This window comes from Mastomys coucha, unplaced genomic scaffold (genome assembly GCF_008632895.1).
Source record: "Mastomys coucha isolate ucsf_1 unplaced genomic scaffold, UCSF_Mcou_1 pScaffold18, whole genome shotgun sequence".
Classification (NCBI taxonomy): Eukaryota; Metazoa; Chordata; class Mammalia; order Rodentia; family Muridae; genus Mastomys; species Mastomys coucha.
The window spans coordinates 33,350,670-33,371,346 of NW_022196900.1; positions in this window are offsets into that span (position 1 = coordinate 33,350,670).

Genomic DNA, 20,677 nt, shown 5'->3' on the forward strand with positions numbered 1-20,677 from the left:
AGGATACACATGGAGCAACCCATGGTGCTAGCCACATATGTAGCAGAGGATCGTCTTTGTTGGACATCAGTGGGAGAAGAGGCCCTCCACCCAGAGGGTGGTCAATGCCCCAGTGTAGGAGATGCCAGGGTGGGAGGATGGGAGTGGGTGGGTGGGGGAGCACCCTCATAGAGGCAGAGGGAGAGAGGATGGGATAGAAGATTTCCAAAGGAGAGACCTGGAAAGGAGAAAACATTTGAAATGTAAATAAAGAAAATATGCAAGAAAAGAAAAAAGCAAAAGCTACCTTCTTCCATCCTTTTATGTAGGTTGCCACCAGAGGGTGTGACCCAGATTTAGGGTTGGTCTTCCTACCCAATATAATCCAATTAAGAAAATTCCTCACGGATGTGCCCAGTTGATTCCCAGATGACAGAAACCTCTTTCACACATCCTTGGGGGGAATGGTGGCTTTTACCTAACCACCAAAAGCCTATAATTCAGTTAAGAGTTCATTTACAGATATAAGGACTATGTGGGTCTAAGGATGTCCACACAACATTTGTCTTTCGAATATGAATGCTCATTTCACCTAAGGAAGTAGTCTCTCCACCTTTAGCAGAAGACACATCCCCACTCCCACTATTGCAGGGCTGTCTTCTCTACCTTTGCCTGAGAGAATTAACCCCTCACTGTCTGCTGAATGGGACATAATTTCCCCTGAAGGAGGTGCCAAGAAAAGCAATACTGACATCACTCAGTACTAATACTTGCTTTTAGGCTTATAACCAGACTTAAGGCTAAGCAGATTCCTACAGGGAACATGATAAGTGTATACCATGAGGATATATGCTATACTGCCAAATAACTAAATGAGTTTACTAATTCATTTAAATTGACATCTGCAAGTGGGACTGGATTTTAAGGTAATAGTGGAAGTGGCTGAATTTATTTCTATGTGCTCACTGACTTGAGATTCTAGGTTTAAGATGGAAGACTAAACTACTTTCTTCCCATTCTCTCATTTCTGTCCTAGATACCACTGGCTCTGTCCAGTCCACTTCTTTTTCTCTGTTCTCTGGACTTCTCCAGATACCTACGAGAGAGAGAGAGAGAGAGAGAGAGAGAGAGAGAGAGAGAGAGAGAGAGAGAGAGAGAGAGATTTATTCACAATAAAAACCTTCCTATTTTATGACACCTCATCAAATACAAGTTTAATTGCTGAGTGCCTTACAGCCCAAAGTCAAAAGACACATGGGTAAATTCATGAGTACTTACCTGTACTTCCAATTCTTTGAAAGACTCAACTACTTTAATAAGTTGTCCATGTTTTTGTTTGCTTTTTGATTTCCAGTGTTTTTCTTACTCTATTCTGCTCTTTAAAATGGTTCTTTTAATATTATTCATATTTTCTCAGGCCAGAGACCATTCCATTGTACTTCCTCTGGGGATCAAAGCATAGGCCTTAAAGCATTGCTTGCTTTGTTCAGCCACTCTGTTGAAAATTCAGAATCCTTTCAATTATTGTTTAGTAGCTTCTGTCTGTTGGAAGCAGTTCTGAAATGACTTCTCTAAGGAGATCCAGGAATTCATCCAAAAACAGAAGAAAGAAAGAAAGAAAGAAAGAAAGAAAGAAAGAAAGAAAGAAAGAAAGAAAGAAAGGAACAAAGAAAGGAAGAAACAAAGAAAAAAACAAAGAAAGGCTCATGAGAGCAAAAACTTTAACTGAAATCTAGAAAGGTGATTTCTTCTTCAGAAAACAAGAAATACAGCACTTCTCACCACAGGGTTCCTTATCTCCACAATTGAAGGGACTCTGGCTAGCTTGAGTGTCATGGACATGGCTCTGACAGTCCCTATTCCATCTACTTTGGTAAAAAACTGTGACATTATATCTTTTTTTTCAGTAGGAAAACAATTTTAATGACTAACAAATCAATATGAGGCAAAAAAATCTACAAAATATTACAGAGTTTATTTTGTGTTGGTCATCATATGCTGAACATGGGGCTTACCTTTATGTATGATTTAATGCCCAGTAAGACCTCAATGGAAAGAAAATTTCTTGGTTAGGAATGGGAAATTGCACCCTTTTCTCCCTTTCAGTATCGGGACCCCATCTGGCTTGAACCTATGAAGCCAATGTGAATACTGCACAGTCTCTGTGGATTCATATATGCATCAGTACTGTTGTCTCTCAAAAATAATGTTTCCATGGTGTTATCTATACACTTTGGTTATTACAATCTGTCTCTTTTGCACAGCTCCCTGAGCCCTTAAAGGAGGAGTTTACGGCATCCAAGAAGCCAGAGACCTTGAACCAAACAATGACTCATTGCAATGAACATTTTTGGAAGTCAAGATGAGTGGACACGCAGGGGTATACTGTGGGACACACTGTGACACACTACATCTTCCATGATCAAATGATTTCCATGCTTTGCTTTATTTATTTTTGTTTGTTTATGAGTGTTCTTTAATTTGGGGGGAGGAGAGAGTTGTAAGTGTAGGGCTTAGATATGAGGGGATGGGGCAATTTGTGGGACTGAAGTATATGATGTAAAACTAACAAAGAATCAATAAAAGTTAAAAGAAAATGAACACACATAAATAAGAGAAAAAATAAAATAATGCAAAATTATAATTAAAAATGCAGACATTATATTCTTAAAGCTAGCTAGAAAAGCCCATTTTCTTACTTGGCCACTTCTTCCTCTTGAGACTGATTACCGAGGTCCAGCTATCAAAGTATTGAAGTGCAGTAATCAAAAGCCCCATTTAGTTTACCTAATTAACATGCCAATTAAAATTAAACATCTCATCCTAATACAGAGGTTTCCTTCTTTACATTTATAAACCACCATTTTCCTATGTGCCACGTCTGACTCCTCTCTAACCAGAGACAGTCCTCTGTTCCCCTCTGGGACAAATATCCATATCCCTTCTCCCTCTTACTCCTCTTCTTCTCCCTTCTCCTCTATCTCTTGTCTTTTCTCTTATTCCTTGCCCTTTGTAGCAAATGAGTCTCCATGGTGCTGAGGACTTTGTCTTTGGTTTCCTGACCCAATACCTTTCCCTTACAGCAATAGATCAAGCCACATCCTTCCCATCCTAGGACCAACTCTTTTATACTTCCAGAGTAGAAGATTCTCACATATTATCAGGATCATTCTGTTTATCTTGGAGCCTAAGAATAAAGAGCAGAGAACCTCTTGTTCCTATTAAATCCCAAGTGCTCTGTTCTCTTGTCACTAACAGGTCCTCAGATTTCTCTTGTTTGTGTCTCCCAGAAATTTCCTTTATCAGCTTTGAGATGTGTCTGGCCCATTGGGAGTAAGGTAAAGTCTAGTTAATTTAAACAATTTTTAAGTACATCGAAATTGACATTTTAACCTTAATGTTTGTTTTTGTTGTTTGTCAAGTTTTATAGCTGGAGGCCACTTTATTCCTGTGACACAGATGACTGAGAGACATTGGGTCATAAATATAGACAATAAGGCAGTAATTCCACCTGCCTCACTGCTGTTCCTGTGGGGTACCTCTGAGCTGGCAAACAGAGGGGTAATGGGAATTAGAGGGAAGAGAAAAACAGCATTACAATATAAATCAAAGAACGAAGTAATGCCTTTACTTCTTGGGACCAGAGCCAGTGCTTAGCTGCTTCACGTTGAGTGCAGTCTCTATATAATCTTGTGCTGCTGAGAATTCAACATTAATGCATTAGCGGCTGACAAATCACTTTAGTTTTCCAGAAGCAGATTAAAAACTAGTTAAGATCATACAAGTTTAATTTCTTTTCTGTTGTTGCTTTGTTCTCTAACACTGTGATGCTTTAGTCTCCAACATGAGTTTTTCATTATTAAACATATATTATCTGCATAACAGAGACTGTGGAAAAAAAATAACAGTAAGAGTAGAAAATGATTTGTGCTTAAATGGTAGGCATTAAAGCACTTTTAGAACCCATAAATTTCTCATAGGTTCACAGCAACCCATGCCTTTAATCAATCTGTGTCAGGGAATTTTAAAATAAGCAGAAAGGTAATAGAATGCTATCAATCACAATTGAAACTGTGAAGAACCATCAGCTGTGTGTGTGCGTGTGTGTGTGTTTGTGTGTGTGTGTGTGTGTGTGTGTGTGTGCGCGTGCACACACACTTGCTTTTTCAGGATTTATGATGTCTGTGGAGACAGACTTACTGGCCAATAGACTTTATCAGAATATAACGTGTTCTCAAGTATAAAGCTTCTCTGCTTTTTAATTTATGTGACCTCTACAAAGACTCCAATGGGCTAGCATTTTCCTGCACATTCTGGATACCAATATGGTGTAAAAATTGTGCAAGTTTCTCTCTAAGAAAAGTTTTATACTTGTTCTTCTGGTGTCCTCCATCTCCTCTGACTCTTATAATTTTTTTTTAACCTCTTCTTCCTGAGGATTCCTTGAGCTCTGAGTGAAAGGGTTTTATGGAGATCTTCAGTTCAGACTGTCTCTCTGCATAATGTCTGGCTGTGGGTTGTCAGCATCCTCTCCTTTGTGCTTCCTGAAGCCTCTCTAATGACAAATGCACAAGTCACCGATCTATGAGTATAGCAGAATATCATTGGGCATCACTTTATTGATTTATTTTTCTGCTTTCTTTTCTTCTGTCTTCCTCCTTCCCTCTTTCTTTCTTTCTTTCTTCCTTTCTTTCCTTCATTCTTTCTATCTTTTTTCTGCTTTCTTGTTTATTCTTGTTTGGTTCAGCCCAAAGTCTCTGGCAAGCCATTCTCTGGTGCTGAGCCATCTATGGATTTTCAGACCAGGGTATTCTCTTATGGTATGAGCTTCAATTTAAAGCAGATAATAGTTTGCCACTCACACAATGTCTGTGCCACTATTGCCTCAGAACATCTTGCAGGCTGAACTAACGGCAGGTTGGAAGTTTTATGGCTGGATTAATATCCAGGTTTCCATTTCAGCAGCCTTCATATTACCTTTTGATACTGGAGACTAGAATAAAGAGTAAAGTCTCTAAGCCCGTACTAACTCAACTTTCTCCACGTTCAATGAAGTAAGTGGAAGCTGTCCCCAACTACGGGGCACTAGTGACTTCTGTGAAGAAATACCATGACTATAAGCCAACCACAATTAAATGGTTTCTTTTAGGAAAGAAAGCATTTATTTGCAATTGGCTTCCAATTTCAGAGGTTCAGTTCATTATCATCATGGTGGGAAGCTTGGCAGTGTGGAGACAGACATGGTTCTGGAGAAGGAGCTGAGAGTTCTACAACTTGATCAGAAGGCAGGCAGGACAAAACTCTTCTGGAGGCATCCAGGAGATTATCTTCCACACTGCGTGTAGTTTGAGTTTATCTATGAGAACACAAAGCCCTCTTCCACAGAGACAACCTTCCTTCAACAAGGCCACACTTCCTACTAATGCCATGCCTGTGGGGCTGTTCGGGCAGCCTGGGCCCAGTAGAGTAACATGCCTAGAACCCTGGAACACCCAATGAGCAATGTTGTTCACAAGGAACAGCAGGAGTTAGTTGTAACTACTGGGACCTTGGCACAGGTTTCAGCCCCAACCCCCACAATGGCCCCAGCAGGAGAGGTGTGTGATATTGGTCAAGCTCTCTTACATGCAAATAAAGATAATCAGCCCAAACCAATGAGAGATAACTGCTGTTGAACTCTGAAAGACCTGCAAAACTATATATATATATGCATACATACACACATACATATATATGTGTGTATGTATGTATGTGTATATATATATCCTACCATATATATACATATATATGTATATATGTGTGTATATATATGTGTGTGTATATATACACATATATATGTATATGTGTATGTGTATGTGTGTGTGTATGTATATATATATCTATTCTACCATACATACATATATATATGTATATATATATATATATATATATATATATATATATATATATATATATATATATATATATACATATGTATATATATATATATACATACACACACACACACACACACACACATCCTATCCAGGGAAGTAAAAGCACGCAAAAGATCTGCTCCATTGTCTGAGCCTTTTGTCCTAAGCTCTAACACTTAGGAAGAGGTCTGCTCTCCTGAAAGGCAGCCTGAAGCTGCACTGCACTCCTCACTGGCTAGTTAGCCTCTCGTAGGTCTAGCGCGACCTAACTCAGTGCAGAGCAGCCCTGATAAACAGAGCGGCCTGGAAGACACCCATGCTTGCTCGATTCCCTTCGCTAGGCCTCTCGCAACAAGCTGGGCTGGAGATCTCCGTGGAAAGCCTCTAGCACTCAGGCCCACATACTCCCAATGGGCCAAGCACTCAAACGCATGGATAAATATGGGCCATATCTATTCTAACCACCACAAATGGTTTAGCTGGATCTTGGGGTGCATCAATTTTCACTTTCCTGAGTAAATGCTATGCTGATTTCCTAAATAGCTCCGTAAATTTATATTCTAATCTGCAATGGTTCCTCTTGGTCTATATCCTTAACAGCATGAATTGTCTCTTTAGTTATTGATCTTAAGGTATAAAATAGACTCTCAATGTAGTTTTGATTTTCATTTCCCTGATGGCTAAGGATAAATATTGTACATTTGTTTAATGGTTTCATAGCCATTTGAAATTTCTCTACTGAGAATTCTCAGTTTAGAACTGTACCCCATTTTTAATTGGAATATTTGGAATTTGATATCTAGTTTCTTGACATTTTTTATATATTTTAGATATGAGGCCAAATATTTATATATTTGGATATTGGATGTGGTGTTGATAATTTTTTTTCATTCTGTACACTTCTGCTTTCTCTAGTTGCCACTGTTCTTTGTTTTTCAGAAGCTTTTCAGTTTCATGTGGTCTTATTTATAAATTGTTGATCTTAGTGCCTCTGGTTCTCATCAGAAAGTAGATTTTTGTGTCAATGTGTTCAAGGTTATTCCCCACTCTCTCCTATATCAGATGCAATGTTTCTGGTTTTATGTTGAGTTTTTTCCATTTATTCATTTATTTATTATTGGTTATTTTATTTATATACATTTCAAATGCTATATCCCTTTCCTGTTTTCCCTCCAAAAACCCCTATACCACCTCCACTTTCCCCTGTTTCTATGAGGGAGCTACCCCACCCAACTACCCACTCCCACCTCACCACCCTAGCATTCTGATACATTGGGGTATCATAATGAGTCTCCACATGACCAAGGGTCTTTTTTCCCATTGATGCTAGATAAGGCAATCCTCTGGTACATAAGCAGCTAAAGCAATGGGTCCCTCCATGTACACCCTTTGGTTGGTGGTTTAGTCCCTGGGAGCCTTGGAGGACTCAGTTGATTGATATTGTTGTTCTTCCTATGGGGTTGCAAACCCCTTCAGGTCCTTTAGACCTTTCTCTAACTCCTCCATTAGGGACTCTCTGCTCAGTCCAATGGCTGCCTGTGAGCATCCGCATCTGTATTAGTCAGGCTATGACAGAGACTCTCAGGGGCTAGCCATACCCAGCTCCTGTCAGCAAGGACTTCTTGGCACCAGCAATAGTGTCTGGCTTTGGTGTATGCAGATGGGATGGATCTGTAGGTGGGGCATTATCTGGATGGCCTTTCCTTCAGTTTCTGCTCCACTATTTGTCCCTGTGTTTCCTTTAGATAGGAACAATTCTGTGATAATATTTTTGAGAGAGATGGGTGACCCCATCCCTCAACCAGGGGACAATGTCTAACCTCTGGATATGGTCTCTACAGGTTCTCTCTCCCCTTTGCTGGTTAATTCAGCTAATGTCATCCCTTTCGGGTCCTGGGAATCTCTTGTTTTCCTGGCATCTGGGACTTTTCTAGTGGCTACTCCCAGATGCCCATCTGCCACTGCTTCACACCTCCTTTCAATTTCCTGACCCTCTGAACTTCTGAAAAAGCATTTGACAAAATACAACACCCCTTCATGTTAAAGTCTTTGAAAGATAAGGAATTCAAGTTCCATACCTAAATATAATAAAAGTAATTACAGCAAACCAATAGCCAACATTAAACTAAATAGAGAGAGACTTGAAGCAATCTCACTGAAATCAGGGACCACATGCTGCCGACTCTCTCCCTATCTATGCATTATAGTACTCAAAGTTCTACCCAGAGCAATTTGACAACAAAAAGAGGTCAATGGGATACAAATTGGAAAGGAAGAAGTCAAGGTATCATTATTTGCAGATGGTATGGTAGTATACCTAAGGGACCCCCTAAATTCCACAAACAAACACCTAGAGCTGATAAACAACTTCAACAATGTGGCTGGATATAAAACTCAAATTATTAACTTTCCTCTACTCATAGGATAAACAGGCAGAGAAAAAAAATTAGGAAAACGACACCATTCACAATAGTCACAAACAATATACAGTACCTTGGGGTGACTCTAACCAAGCAAGTGAAAGATTTATATGGCAAGAACTTCAATCTCTGAAGAAAGAAATTGAAGGCCTTATGAAATGTAAACATCTCCAGTGCTGATGTACCTACAAGAATTACATAGTAAAAATTGCTATCTTACCAAAAGCAATCTACATATTCAGTGCAATCCCTATCAAAATTCCAACTCAGTTCTTCACAGAGATAGAAAGAGCAATTCTCAAATTCATTTGGAACAACAACAACAACAACAAACCCAGGATAGCGAAAACTATTCTAAATAATAAAAGCACTTCTGGGGAATCACCATTCCTGCCCTCAAGCTCTACTACAGAGCAATAATGATAAAACTGGATGGTATTGGTAAAGAGACAGATAGATCAATGGTGTTGGTATTCTGTATAAAATCCACCCCCACAGTTACCTAGCAGCAACCAGGTATGCTCCTCCCAACAGTTACCTGACAATGGCCATGAAGGCCTGGCCCTATAAAAGGGGCTGCTTGCCCCCTCATCTCTCTCTTACTCCTGCTTCTCTCCCTTGCCTCTCGCCTCTTTATTCCTCTTCTCTCCCCATCCCCTTCCCCACCTCTCTCCACTTGGTCATGGCCAGCCCCTACTTCTCTATTCTCTCCTTCTCTAGGCCTTTCTCTACCTCTGTTACCCTCTTAACTCCCCTCCCCTTGTCCTAAATAAGCTCTATTCTATACTATACCAGTGGTGTCTGGTCCCTCAGGAGGAAAGGATGCCTCGGCATGGGCATGCCTAGGCACCAGTTCCCCTATACCTCGCCAGAACATATTCTTATAGCTCTTTCTCTTTTTATGATCACAACAAATGGAACAGAATTGAGAACCCAGAAATGAACCCACACACTTATGTTCACTTGAACTTTGACAAAGAAACCAAAACTATACAGTGGACAAAAGACAGCATACTCAACAAATGATGCTAGCTTAAGTGGTGGTTGGCACATTGAAGTATGTAAATAGTTCTTCTCTCCTTGTAGAAAGTTCAAGTCCAAGTGGATCAAAGACCTCCACATAAAAACAGATACACTGAAACTAATAGAAGAGAACACATCTCCACAGGGGAAAATTTCTTGAACAGAACACCAATGACTTATACTCTAAGACCAAGAATCAACAAATGGCACCTCATAAAATTACAAAGCTTCTGTAAAGCGAAGGACTCTGTCAATAGGACAAAATGACAACTGCCAGATTGGGTAAAGATCTTTACCAGAGAAACAAATAATCCTATCAAATATGGGATACAGAGCTAAGTGAAGAATTTTCAACTGAGGAATCTCTAATGGCTGAGAAGCACCTAAAGAAATGATCAACATCCTTAGTCATCAGGGAAATGCAGATCAAAACAACCCTAAGATTCCACCTCACAACAGTCAGAATAGTTAATATCATAAACTCAGGTGGCAGCAGATTCTGGCAAAGATGTGGAGAAAGAGGGACACTCTTCCATTGCTGGTAGAATTGCAAGGTGGTGCAAACACTCTGGAAATCAGTCTGGAGGTTCCTCTGAAAACTGTACATAGTACTATCTGAGATCCCAGCTATACCACTCCTGAGCATATACTTAAAAAGTGATACAACATATAACAAGGACACATGCTCTACTATGTTCATAATAGCCTTACTTATAATAGCCAGAAGCTGGAAACAACCCAGATGTCCCTCAACAGAGGAATGGGTACAGAAAATGTGGTACATTTACACAATGAAGAACTATTTAGCTATTAAAAACATTGAATTTATGAAATTCTTAGGCAAATGGATGGAATATCACCATGAATGAGGTAACCTGACAAAAGAGCACACATGGTATATATTCAATGATAAATGGATATTAAGGAAAAAGCTCAGAATACCTATGATACAACTTACACACCATGTGAAACTCAAGAAGGAAAACCCAAGTGTGGATGTTTAAGTCCTACTTTGAAGGGTGAACAAAATGATCATGAGGGGTAGAGGGTAGGAGGGACTTGGAAGTAGGAGAGGAGTGGGGAGAAGAAAAAAGGTGGCCAGGATTCGATATGGAAGGAGACAGGGAAGATTTATAGAGGGTCACAGTATTGAAAAGGGGTGTGTAGCAAAGGGATATGGGGAATAAGTGTAGACAACAGAAAGTCTCAGATGCCTGGAAAGCAAGAGGCTCCCAGTTCCCAATCAGTATGACATTATCTGAAATACTCAACAAAGGGGAACGTGAACCTGTAGAGGCTGTATTCAGAGTTTAGGCAAGGTCCCCTGGTTGAGACATGGGGTCACTCACTCATCTCCAAAATTTTAACCCAGAATTTCTCATGTCTAAAAGAAATACAGAAACAAAGATTGAAGCAGAGACTGAAGGAAAGGCTATGCAGAGACTGCCACACCAGGGCATTCATCCCATATGCAGCCACCAATCCCAGTCACTATTGCTGATGCCAAGAAATGCTTGCTGACAGGAGCCTTATATAGCTGTCTCCTGAGAAACTCTGCTAGAGCCTTACCAATACAGATACAGATGATTGCACAAGGACCACAATGGAAGAGTTAGGGAAGTACAGAAGGAGCTGAAGGGGGTTGCAACCTCATAGGAAGAAAAACAATATCAATCAACCAGATACCCTCAGAGCTTCCAGTGAAGAAACCACTAACCAATTTGTACACATGGAGGGATCAATGGATACAAATGCTTATGTAGCAGAGGATGGCCTTTTCTGGCATCATTGATAGGGAAGGCTCTTGACCCTGTGATGTCTTGATACCCCACAATAGAAGAATGCTAGTGGGGTAAGATAGAAGTGAGTAGGTGTGTGGGATGCAACCTCATAGAATCAAGGGGAGGGAGATAGGATAGAGGGTTTGTAGAGAGGAAAACTGGAAGGGGGATTATATTTGAAATATAAATATATAAAATAATAAAAATGGGGTACAGAGTTAAACAAAGAATTTCCAACTGAGGAAGTTCTAATGGCCAAGAAGCACCTAAGGAAGGAAATAGCCAACATACTTAGTCATCAAGGAAATATAAATCAAAACAACCCTGAGATTCTACCTTATACCAGTCAGAATGGCTAAGATCAAAAACTCTGTTGACAGCAGCTTCTGGTGAGGAGGTGGAGAAAGAGGAACACTCTTCCATTATTGGTGGGATTGCAAGCTGGTACAACCACTAGAGAAATCAGTCTGTCAGTTCCTCAGAAAAGTGGCCCTGAAGACCCAGCTATACCACTCCTGGGCATATACCCAGAAGATGCTCCAACATGTAACAAGGACACATGTTCCACTGTATTCATACCAGCCTTATTTATAATAGCCAGAAGCTGGAAACAACCCAGATGTCCTTCAACAGAGGAATAGGTGCAGAAAATGTAATACATTTACACAATGGAGTACTACTCAGCTATTAAAAACAATAACTCCATGAAACTCACAGGCATATGGATGGAACTAGAAAATATCATCCTGAGTGAGGTAACCCAGTCACAAAAGAACATACTTGTTATGTACGCACTGATAAGTGGATATTAGGAAGAGGAAAGTGTGGATTCTTCAGTGCTACTTAGAAGGGGGAACAAAATAAACAGTAGAGGGAGTGAGGGATCTTTGAGGGAGAAAGGAGGGGGAGGGAAAAGGTGGGCAGGATCAGGTATGGGAGGAGACAGGGGAGAAATATAAAGGTTCTGGACATTGAATGGAGGTGGTAGTGGTGGGGAAGTGATAATAGCCACTAGAAATTCTCAGATGCCAGGAAAGCAAGAGGCTCACAGGACCCAACCAGGATGACATTAGCTGAAATACCCAACAAAGCAGAGAGAGAGAACCTGTAGAGACCATATTCAGAGGTTAGACATTGTCCCCAGTTGACTGGATGGGGCCATCCAAGCATCTCAAAATTTTTAACCCAGAAATATTATTGTCCAAGGAAAAGACAGGGACAAAACATGGTTTAAAGACTGAAGCAAAGTCCATCCATAGATTGCCCCACCTAGGGATCCATCCCATTTGCAGACACCAAATCCCCAAACTGTTGCTTATGCTAAGAAGCACTTGCTGACAGGAGCCTGATATGACTATTGCCTGAGAAGTTTACCAGCACATGAATAATACAGATGTAGATACTCACAGCCAATCATTAGACTGAGCCTAGGGACCCCAATGGAAGAGCTAGGGGAAGGAGTGAAGGAGCTGAAAGGTATTGCAACCCCATAACAAGAACAATATCAACTAATTGGACCACCCAGAGCTCCCAGAGACTATTCTACCAACCAAAGAGTATACATGGAGGAAGCTAGAACTCCAGGTACATATGTTGCAGAGGATGGCCTTATCTGACATCAATAGGAGGAAAGGAGGCATGCTTGATATCCCAGTGTAGGGGGATGATAGAGGGAAGAGGTGGGAGTTGGTGAGTGGGAGGAGGAACATCCTCAAAGAAGCAAAGAGAGACCCTATCTCAGAAAACAAGATGGATGACTCACTAACAATGACACCCAAGTTTGGCTGCTAGCCTTAAAACATACATGCATACACATACACATGCATCCATGGTTAATGCAAGAGACAGACACCTAAACATCCCCACACATACGTGATATAATCTTCATCATACATATTTAGATATTCCTCCAGAGTCACAAGTGTTTTACAAGTTAATAGTGCTGTCATATAAAATAGTCATTAATTTAGTCTTTTAATACAAAACATCATTTCAAATTTAATGTTGTAAGCAAGACATCTTGGATGTCATGGTAGTAGCTAATGCTATGAAAGTTTATAAACATAAATACAATGTGACTTCAACAGTGGTTAAAAAGTAGTGATTTTGTACTATTTATATACCCATAGACCTTAATAGACATAATAACTCTAAGTTGAAGTCCATTATTATCATTGCTTCTATGTGAGAAAATATGCCTAATGGAATTTACACAGTCTACATACCTATGTAGGTCAAGATTCCATGAAACTGAAGTTTGATTCTGAGTCTAGATGACTTTCAGGGTCCGTAACTGAAAACAGTGTTGTATGTTTTGTACAGCTTGTGAATACACAGTATAGTTTTTCACAGTAATTAACAGAGGATATTACAAAGCTGTGCTTAGATTCATTTTAAGGAAAGGTGTATTGCCTAATATTTGGGGGCATACTCCAGTCCCTTCTGAGCTCTCTCCACTTCAAAAGATCTCTCTCTCTTTCTCTCTCTCTCTCTCTCTCTCTCTCTCTCTCTCTCTCTCTCTCTCTCTCTCTTTCTCTCTCTCTTTTATCAATTGAATGAGAATGGGCCAAGAGACTTAATAATCATTTGGTGAAATGATTAGAAAAAATTAGGATATGTTGTTATGTTACAGAAGACATATCACTGAACATGGGCTTTGAACCTATGCCAGGCCCTGAAATATTCTCCCTCACCTTCTCCCTCTCCCTCCTTCTTGTTCTCTCTGCCTGCTGCCTAAAGAACTATGTTTAGCTGTCAGTTACTATTCCAGAACCATATGTGCTACCATGTGTCTGTCATACTGCACCATGTGAAAATGGACTAATCTCCTGAAACTGTAAGTGAGGCTACAATTAAATGCTTTGTTTTTACAAAAATCTCCTTGGTCATTGGATCTCTTCAAGTCAATATAACAATGACTAAGACAATCCTGCAAGAATGACTCCTTCCTGGGAAAGCCTATAGTTTTCACATGATTACAGCTAGGATATAACAATTCAAGTATCCACTCCTTTGAGCAATGCATGTGTAATGTTCATTTCTACACATGCAGAAGACTGGCAAGGATATATGTACCACACATTTACCTTTCTTTTCGACTAGTCTGGCTTTCTCACTTTCATTTCTATATGTACAGATCCCTACTCAAGAGGCTTTATGCCATAATATGTTCTCTTTCATACAGAATACAGTCTATTGCAAAAGGATTTTATAAGATATATTCTTTTAAAGATTCATTATAGTGAAATAAATTATAATTCATACAACTAAAATTAACTTATATTCAGTTTCAAAGAAATTCTTTCAGATTTACAAAAAATATATGTTTTTAAAAATAATGGTATTTTTGTAGTCAGATTTTGTTGGCTACTTTCTTTAAATAACTTGAGAACAACATTTTTAAAAATGCTTTTTGCAAATTACAATGCCTGAATATGTCAATTTTTACCTACAATAGCAATGACCATTTCAAAAAGGGTATATCATCTTTCAACACTGAATTCTTAGAGAAAAGTGTATTTGTTGGTAGGATTAATATTTCATTTGCTATTGATTAGATTTGATTCTAAGAAATTGACATTAAGGTTATAGTATTGTGAATGAGGTCTGAGTAGAAAAGAATAATGATTCAAAATACAGGGCAATTGAATCCATTAATATTAATAGATATTAAGGAAAAGTAATTGTTGCTCCGTTATTTTTGTAGCTAGAGTTGGAATTCTGTTCATGTGGCTATCTTCTTTTAGATTTATTGAAAGATTACTTTCTTGTTTTTTCTAGGAGGTAGTTTCCTGCCTTGTGTTGGAGTTTTCCATTTATTATTCTTTGAAGGCCTTGATTTGTGGAAAGATATTGTATAAATTTGATTTTGTTATGGAATTCCTTTGTTTCTCCATCTATGGAAATTGAGAGTTTTGCTGGGTATAGTAGCCTGGGCTGGCGCTTGTGTTCTCTTAGGGTCTGTATGATATGAGTCCAGGATCTTTTGGCTTTCATAGTCTCTTGTGAGAAGTCTGGGGTAATTCTGATAGGTCTGCCTTTATATGTTACGTGACTATTTTCCCTCACTGTTTTTAATATTCTTGTGTGTGTGTGTGTGTGTGTGTGTGTGTGTGTGTGTGTGTACTTGGTGTTTTGACTATTATGTGACAGGAGAAATTTCTTTTCTGGGCAAACTATTTGGAGTTCTGTAGGCTTCCTGTATGTTCATGGGCATCTCTTTCAATAGGCTAGGAAAGTATTCTAATATAATTTTGTTGAAGATATTTACTGGCCCTTTAAGTTAGAAGTCTTCACTCTCTTCTATATCTATTATCCTTAGGTTTGGTCTTCTTGTTGTATCCTGGATTTCCTGGAAGTTTTGAGTTAGGAGCTTTTTGCTTTTTGCATTTCCTTTGACTGTTATATATCAATGTTTTCTATGGTGTCTTTTGCACCTAAGATTCTCTCTTCTATCTCTTGTATTCTGTTAGTGATGCTTGCATCTATGGCTCCAGACTTTGTTCCTAGGTTTTCTATCTCCAGAGTAGTCTCTCTTTGTGATTTCTTAATTGTTTCTCCTCTCATTTTTTTATATCAATGGACTCAATTCACCAATGAAAAAACATAGACTAACAGACTGGCTACATAAACAGGACCCAACATTTTGTAGCATACAGGAAACCCACTTCAGTGACAAAAACAAACACTACCTCAGAGTAAAAGACTGGAAAACAATTTTCCAAGCAAATGGTCCCCAAAACAAGCTGGAGTAGCCATTCTAATATTGAATAAAATCGACTTTTGTGAGGAGGGACAATTCATACTCATCAAAGGTAAAATCTACCAAGATGAACTCTAAATTATGAACCTCTATGCTCAAAAAGCAAGGGCATCTATATTCATAAAAGAAACTTTACTAAAGCTCACAGCATACATTGCATCGCACACAATAATAGTGGGAAACTTCAATGTCACTCTTTGCAATGGACAGATCATGGAAACAGAAACTAAACAGAGATACAGTGAAACTAAAAGAAGTTATGCAATAAATGGATGTAGCAGATATCTATAGAACATTTTATCCTAAAACAAAAAGATATACCTTTTTCTCAGCACCTCATGGTACCTTCTCCAAAATTAACCATATAATCAGTCACAAAACTGGCCTCAACAGATACAAGGAGATTGAAATAATTCCTTGTAGCCAATCAGATCACCATGGACTAAGGCTGGTACTCAATAACAACATAAACAATAAAAAACCCACATACATGTGGAAGGTTAACAACACTCTACTCAATGATAACTGGTCAAGAAAGAAATAAAGAAAGAAATTACAGTCCTTTTAGAGTTTAATGAAAATGACACCACAACATACCCAATCTTACAGGGCACAATGAAAGCAGTCCTAAGAGGAAAACTCATATCTCTGAGTGCCTCCAAAAAGAAACTAGAGAGAGCATACACCAGCAATTTGACACCACATCTGAAAGCTCTAGAAGAAAAAGACCTAAGAGGAATAGAATACAGGAAATAATCAAACTCTGGGCTGAAATCAACTAAGTGGAAACAAAAAGAACTATACAAAGAATCAACCAAATCAGGAACTGGTTCTTTGAGAAAAATCATCAAAATAGATAAACCCATAGCCAGACTAACTAGAGGGTACAGAGACAGTATCAAATTAACAAAATCAGAAATGAAAAGGGAGACATAACAACAGAATTTGAGGAAAACCAAAAAAACAAAATAAAACATCAGGTCCTACTACAAAAGCCTATACTCAATAAAATTGGAAGACCTGGATGAAATGGACAATTTTCTAGACAGAAACAAGGTACCAAAGTTAAATCAAGATCAGATGAAAGATCTAAACAATCTGATATCTGTTAATGAAATAGAAACAGTCATTAATAGTCTCACAACCAAAAAAATCCCAGGACCAGATGGGTTTAGTGCAGAGTTTTATCAGACCTTCAAAGAAGACCTAATACCATTACTCCTCAAACTATTCCACAAAATAGAAACAGAACTTACTCTACCCAATTTGGCCTATGAAACCACAATTACTCTGATACCTAAGCCATACGAAGACCAAACAAACAAACAAACAAACAAAAAAACTTCAGACAAATTTACCTTGTGAATATCAATGCAAAAATACTCATTAAAATTCTTGCAAACCAAATCTAAGAACACATCAAAACAATCATCCATTATGATCAAGTTGGCTTCATGCCAGGGATGCAGGGATAGTTGTTCAATATACAGAAATCCATCAATGCAATCCACTATATAAACAAACTCAAAGAAAAAAATTCATATATTCATCTCATTAGATGCTGAGAAAGCATTTGATAAAATGCAACATCTCATCATGATAAAATTCTTGGAAAAATCAGGAATTGAAGACCCATACTTAAACATAGTAAAAGCAATATGCAGCAAACCAGTAGCCAACATCAAACTAAATGGAGAGAAACTTGAAGTAATCCCACTAAAATCAGGGACTAGACAAGGCTACCTGCTCTCTCTCTACCTATTCAATATTATACTTGAATCCTAGACAGAGCAATTAGACAACCAAAGGAGATCGAAGGGACACAAATTAGAAAGGAAGAAGTCAAATTATCACTATTTGCTGATGATATGATAGTACACTAAAGTGACCCAAAAAATTCCACCAGAGAACTCCTAATCCTGATAAACAACTTCAGCAAAGTATCTGGATATAAAATTAACTCAAGCAGATCAGAGTCCTTCCTCTACACAAAGGATAAACAGGCAGAGAAAGAAACTAAGGGAACAACACCCTTCACAATAGTCACAAGTAATATAAAATACATTGGTGTGATTCTAACTAAGCAAGTGAAAGATCTGTATGACAAGAACTTCAAGTCTCTGAAGAAAGATATTGAAGAAGATTTCAGAAGATGAAAAGATTTCCAATACTCATGGATTGGCAGGATTAATATAATACAAATGGCCATCTTGCCAAAAGCAATCTACAAATTCAATGCAATCCCCATCAAAATTCCAACTCAATTCTTTATAAAATTAGAAAGAGCAATTTGCAAATTCATCTGGAATAAAAAAAAATGATATCAAAAACTATTCTCATCAATAAAAGAACTTCTGATGAAATGACCATCCCTGACCTTAAGCTGTACTACAGAGAAATTGTCATAAAAACTGCATGGTATTGGTACAACAACAGGCAGGTGGATCAATGGAAAAGAATTGAAGCCCCAGAAATGAACCCACACACCTATGGTCACTTGATCTTTGACAAAGTCCTAAAGCCATCTAATGGAAAAAAATACAGCATTTTCAACAAATGGTGCTGGCTCAACTGGTGGTCAGCATGCAGAAGAATGCAAATTGATCCATTCTTATCTCCTCATACTAAGCTCCAGTCCAAGTGAATCAAGGACCTCCACATAAAAACAGATACACTGAAATTAATAGAAAAGAAAGTGGGGAAGAGCCTAGAGCACAGGGGGACAAGGGAAATTTTCCTGAAGAGAACACCAATAGCTTATGCTCTAAGGTCAAAAATTGTCAAATGGAACCTCATAAAAATTGCAAAGCTTCTGTAAGGCAAAAGACACTGTCAATAGGACAAAATGGCAACCAACAGATTGGGAAAAGATCTTTACCAATCCTATATCTGATAGAGGGTTAATATCCAATATATACAAAGAACTGAAGAAGTTAGATTCCAGAGAACCAAATAATCCTATTTAAAAATGGGGTACAGAGCTAAACAGAGAATTCTCAACTGAGGAATACTGAATGGTTGAGAAGCACCTAAAGAAGTGTTCAACATCCTTAGTCATCAGGGAAATGCAAATTCAAACAACACTGAGACTCCACCTCACACCAGTCAGAATGGCTAAGATCAAAAATCCAGGTGACAGCAGATGCTGGTGAAGATGTGGAGAAAGAGGAATACTCTTTCATTGCTGATGTGATTGCCAGCTGGCACAACTACTCTGGAAATCAGTTTGGCAGTTCCCTAGGAAATTGGACATATTACTAACTGATGGCCCAGCTATACCACTTCTGGGCATATACCCAGAAGATGTTCCAACATGTAATAAGAACACATGGTCCACTATGTTCATAGCAGCCTTATTTATAATAGCTAGAAGCTTGAAAGAACCCAGATGACCTTCAACAGAGGAGTGGATACAGAATATGTGGTATATTTACACAATGGAGTTAGCAATTAAAATCAATGAATTCATGAAATTCTTAGGGAAATGATTAGTTCTGGAGAATATCATCCTGAGTAAGGTAACCCAGTTGCAAAAGAACATTCATGGTATGCACTCACTGATAAGTGGATATTAGCCCAGAAGCTCAGAATACCCAAGATACAATCCACAAACCACAAGAAACTCAAGAAGAAGGAAAACCAAAGTCTGGATACTTAGATCCTTCTTAGAATGGGGAACAAAATACCCATGGAAGGAGTTACAGAGAAAAAGTGTGGAGCAGAGAATGAAGAAAGGACAATCCAGAGACTGCCCTACCTGGAATCCTTTCCATATTCAATCGCCAAGCCCAGCAACTATTGTGGATGCCAGCAAGTGCTGGCTGACAGAAGCCTGATCAGATGTCTTCTGAGAGGCTCTGCCAGTGCCTGACTAATACAGAAGCAGAGGCTCACAGTCATCCTTTGGACTGAGCACAGGGTCCCAATGATGGAGCTAGAGAAAGGACCCAAGGAGATGAAAGGTTTGCAGCCCTGTAGGAGGAACAACAATATGAACTAACTAGTACCCTCAGAGCTCCCAGGGACTAAACCACCAGTTAAAGAGTACACATAGTAAGACTCATGGCTCCAGCTGCATATGTAGCAGAGGATGGCCAAGTCGGTCATTAATGGGAGAAGAGGTGCTTGCTCCTGTGAAGGCTCTATGCTCCAGTGTAGGGGAATGCCAGGGCCAGGAAGCAGGAGAGGGTGTGTTGATGAACAGAGGGAGTGGGGAGGGGATAGGGGTTTTTTTCAGAGGAGAAACCAGGAAAGGGTATATCATTGAAATGTAAATAAAGAAAATATCTAATTAAAAATACAGCAGGAGATGAAATTTGGAAAAAATAGAGCCAAGCTATATCCATGTGTGTGTGTGTGTGTGTGTGTGTGTGTGTGTGTGTATACATATGTATATATATATATATATATATATATATATATATACAAAATGATAAAAACCAACTAATTTTGCAAAACTAAATAATATTACATTAAGAAAGAATGATTAAAAAGTACAAATTACTTTGAATATTATTGCAGAATAAATTGTTTTCAAAAACAGATTTATTGTTAAAAAATAGATACAGAGAAAAACATAAAGAAAAGTGGTATCCTGATTTTTTTTTTTGTCAACATGAAAACAATCTAGAGTTTTCTGGGAAATGGAATGGTGAATGCTGTCTGGTTACTGACTTAGTGTCTGAGAGATCTTAGGGGTCCAGGTTAGTTGAGACTGCTAGTCTTCCTATAGAGTCGCCCTCCTCCTCAGCTTATTCCAGCTTTTCCCTAATTCAACTATAGGGGTCAGCTGCTTCT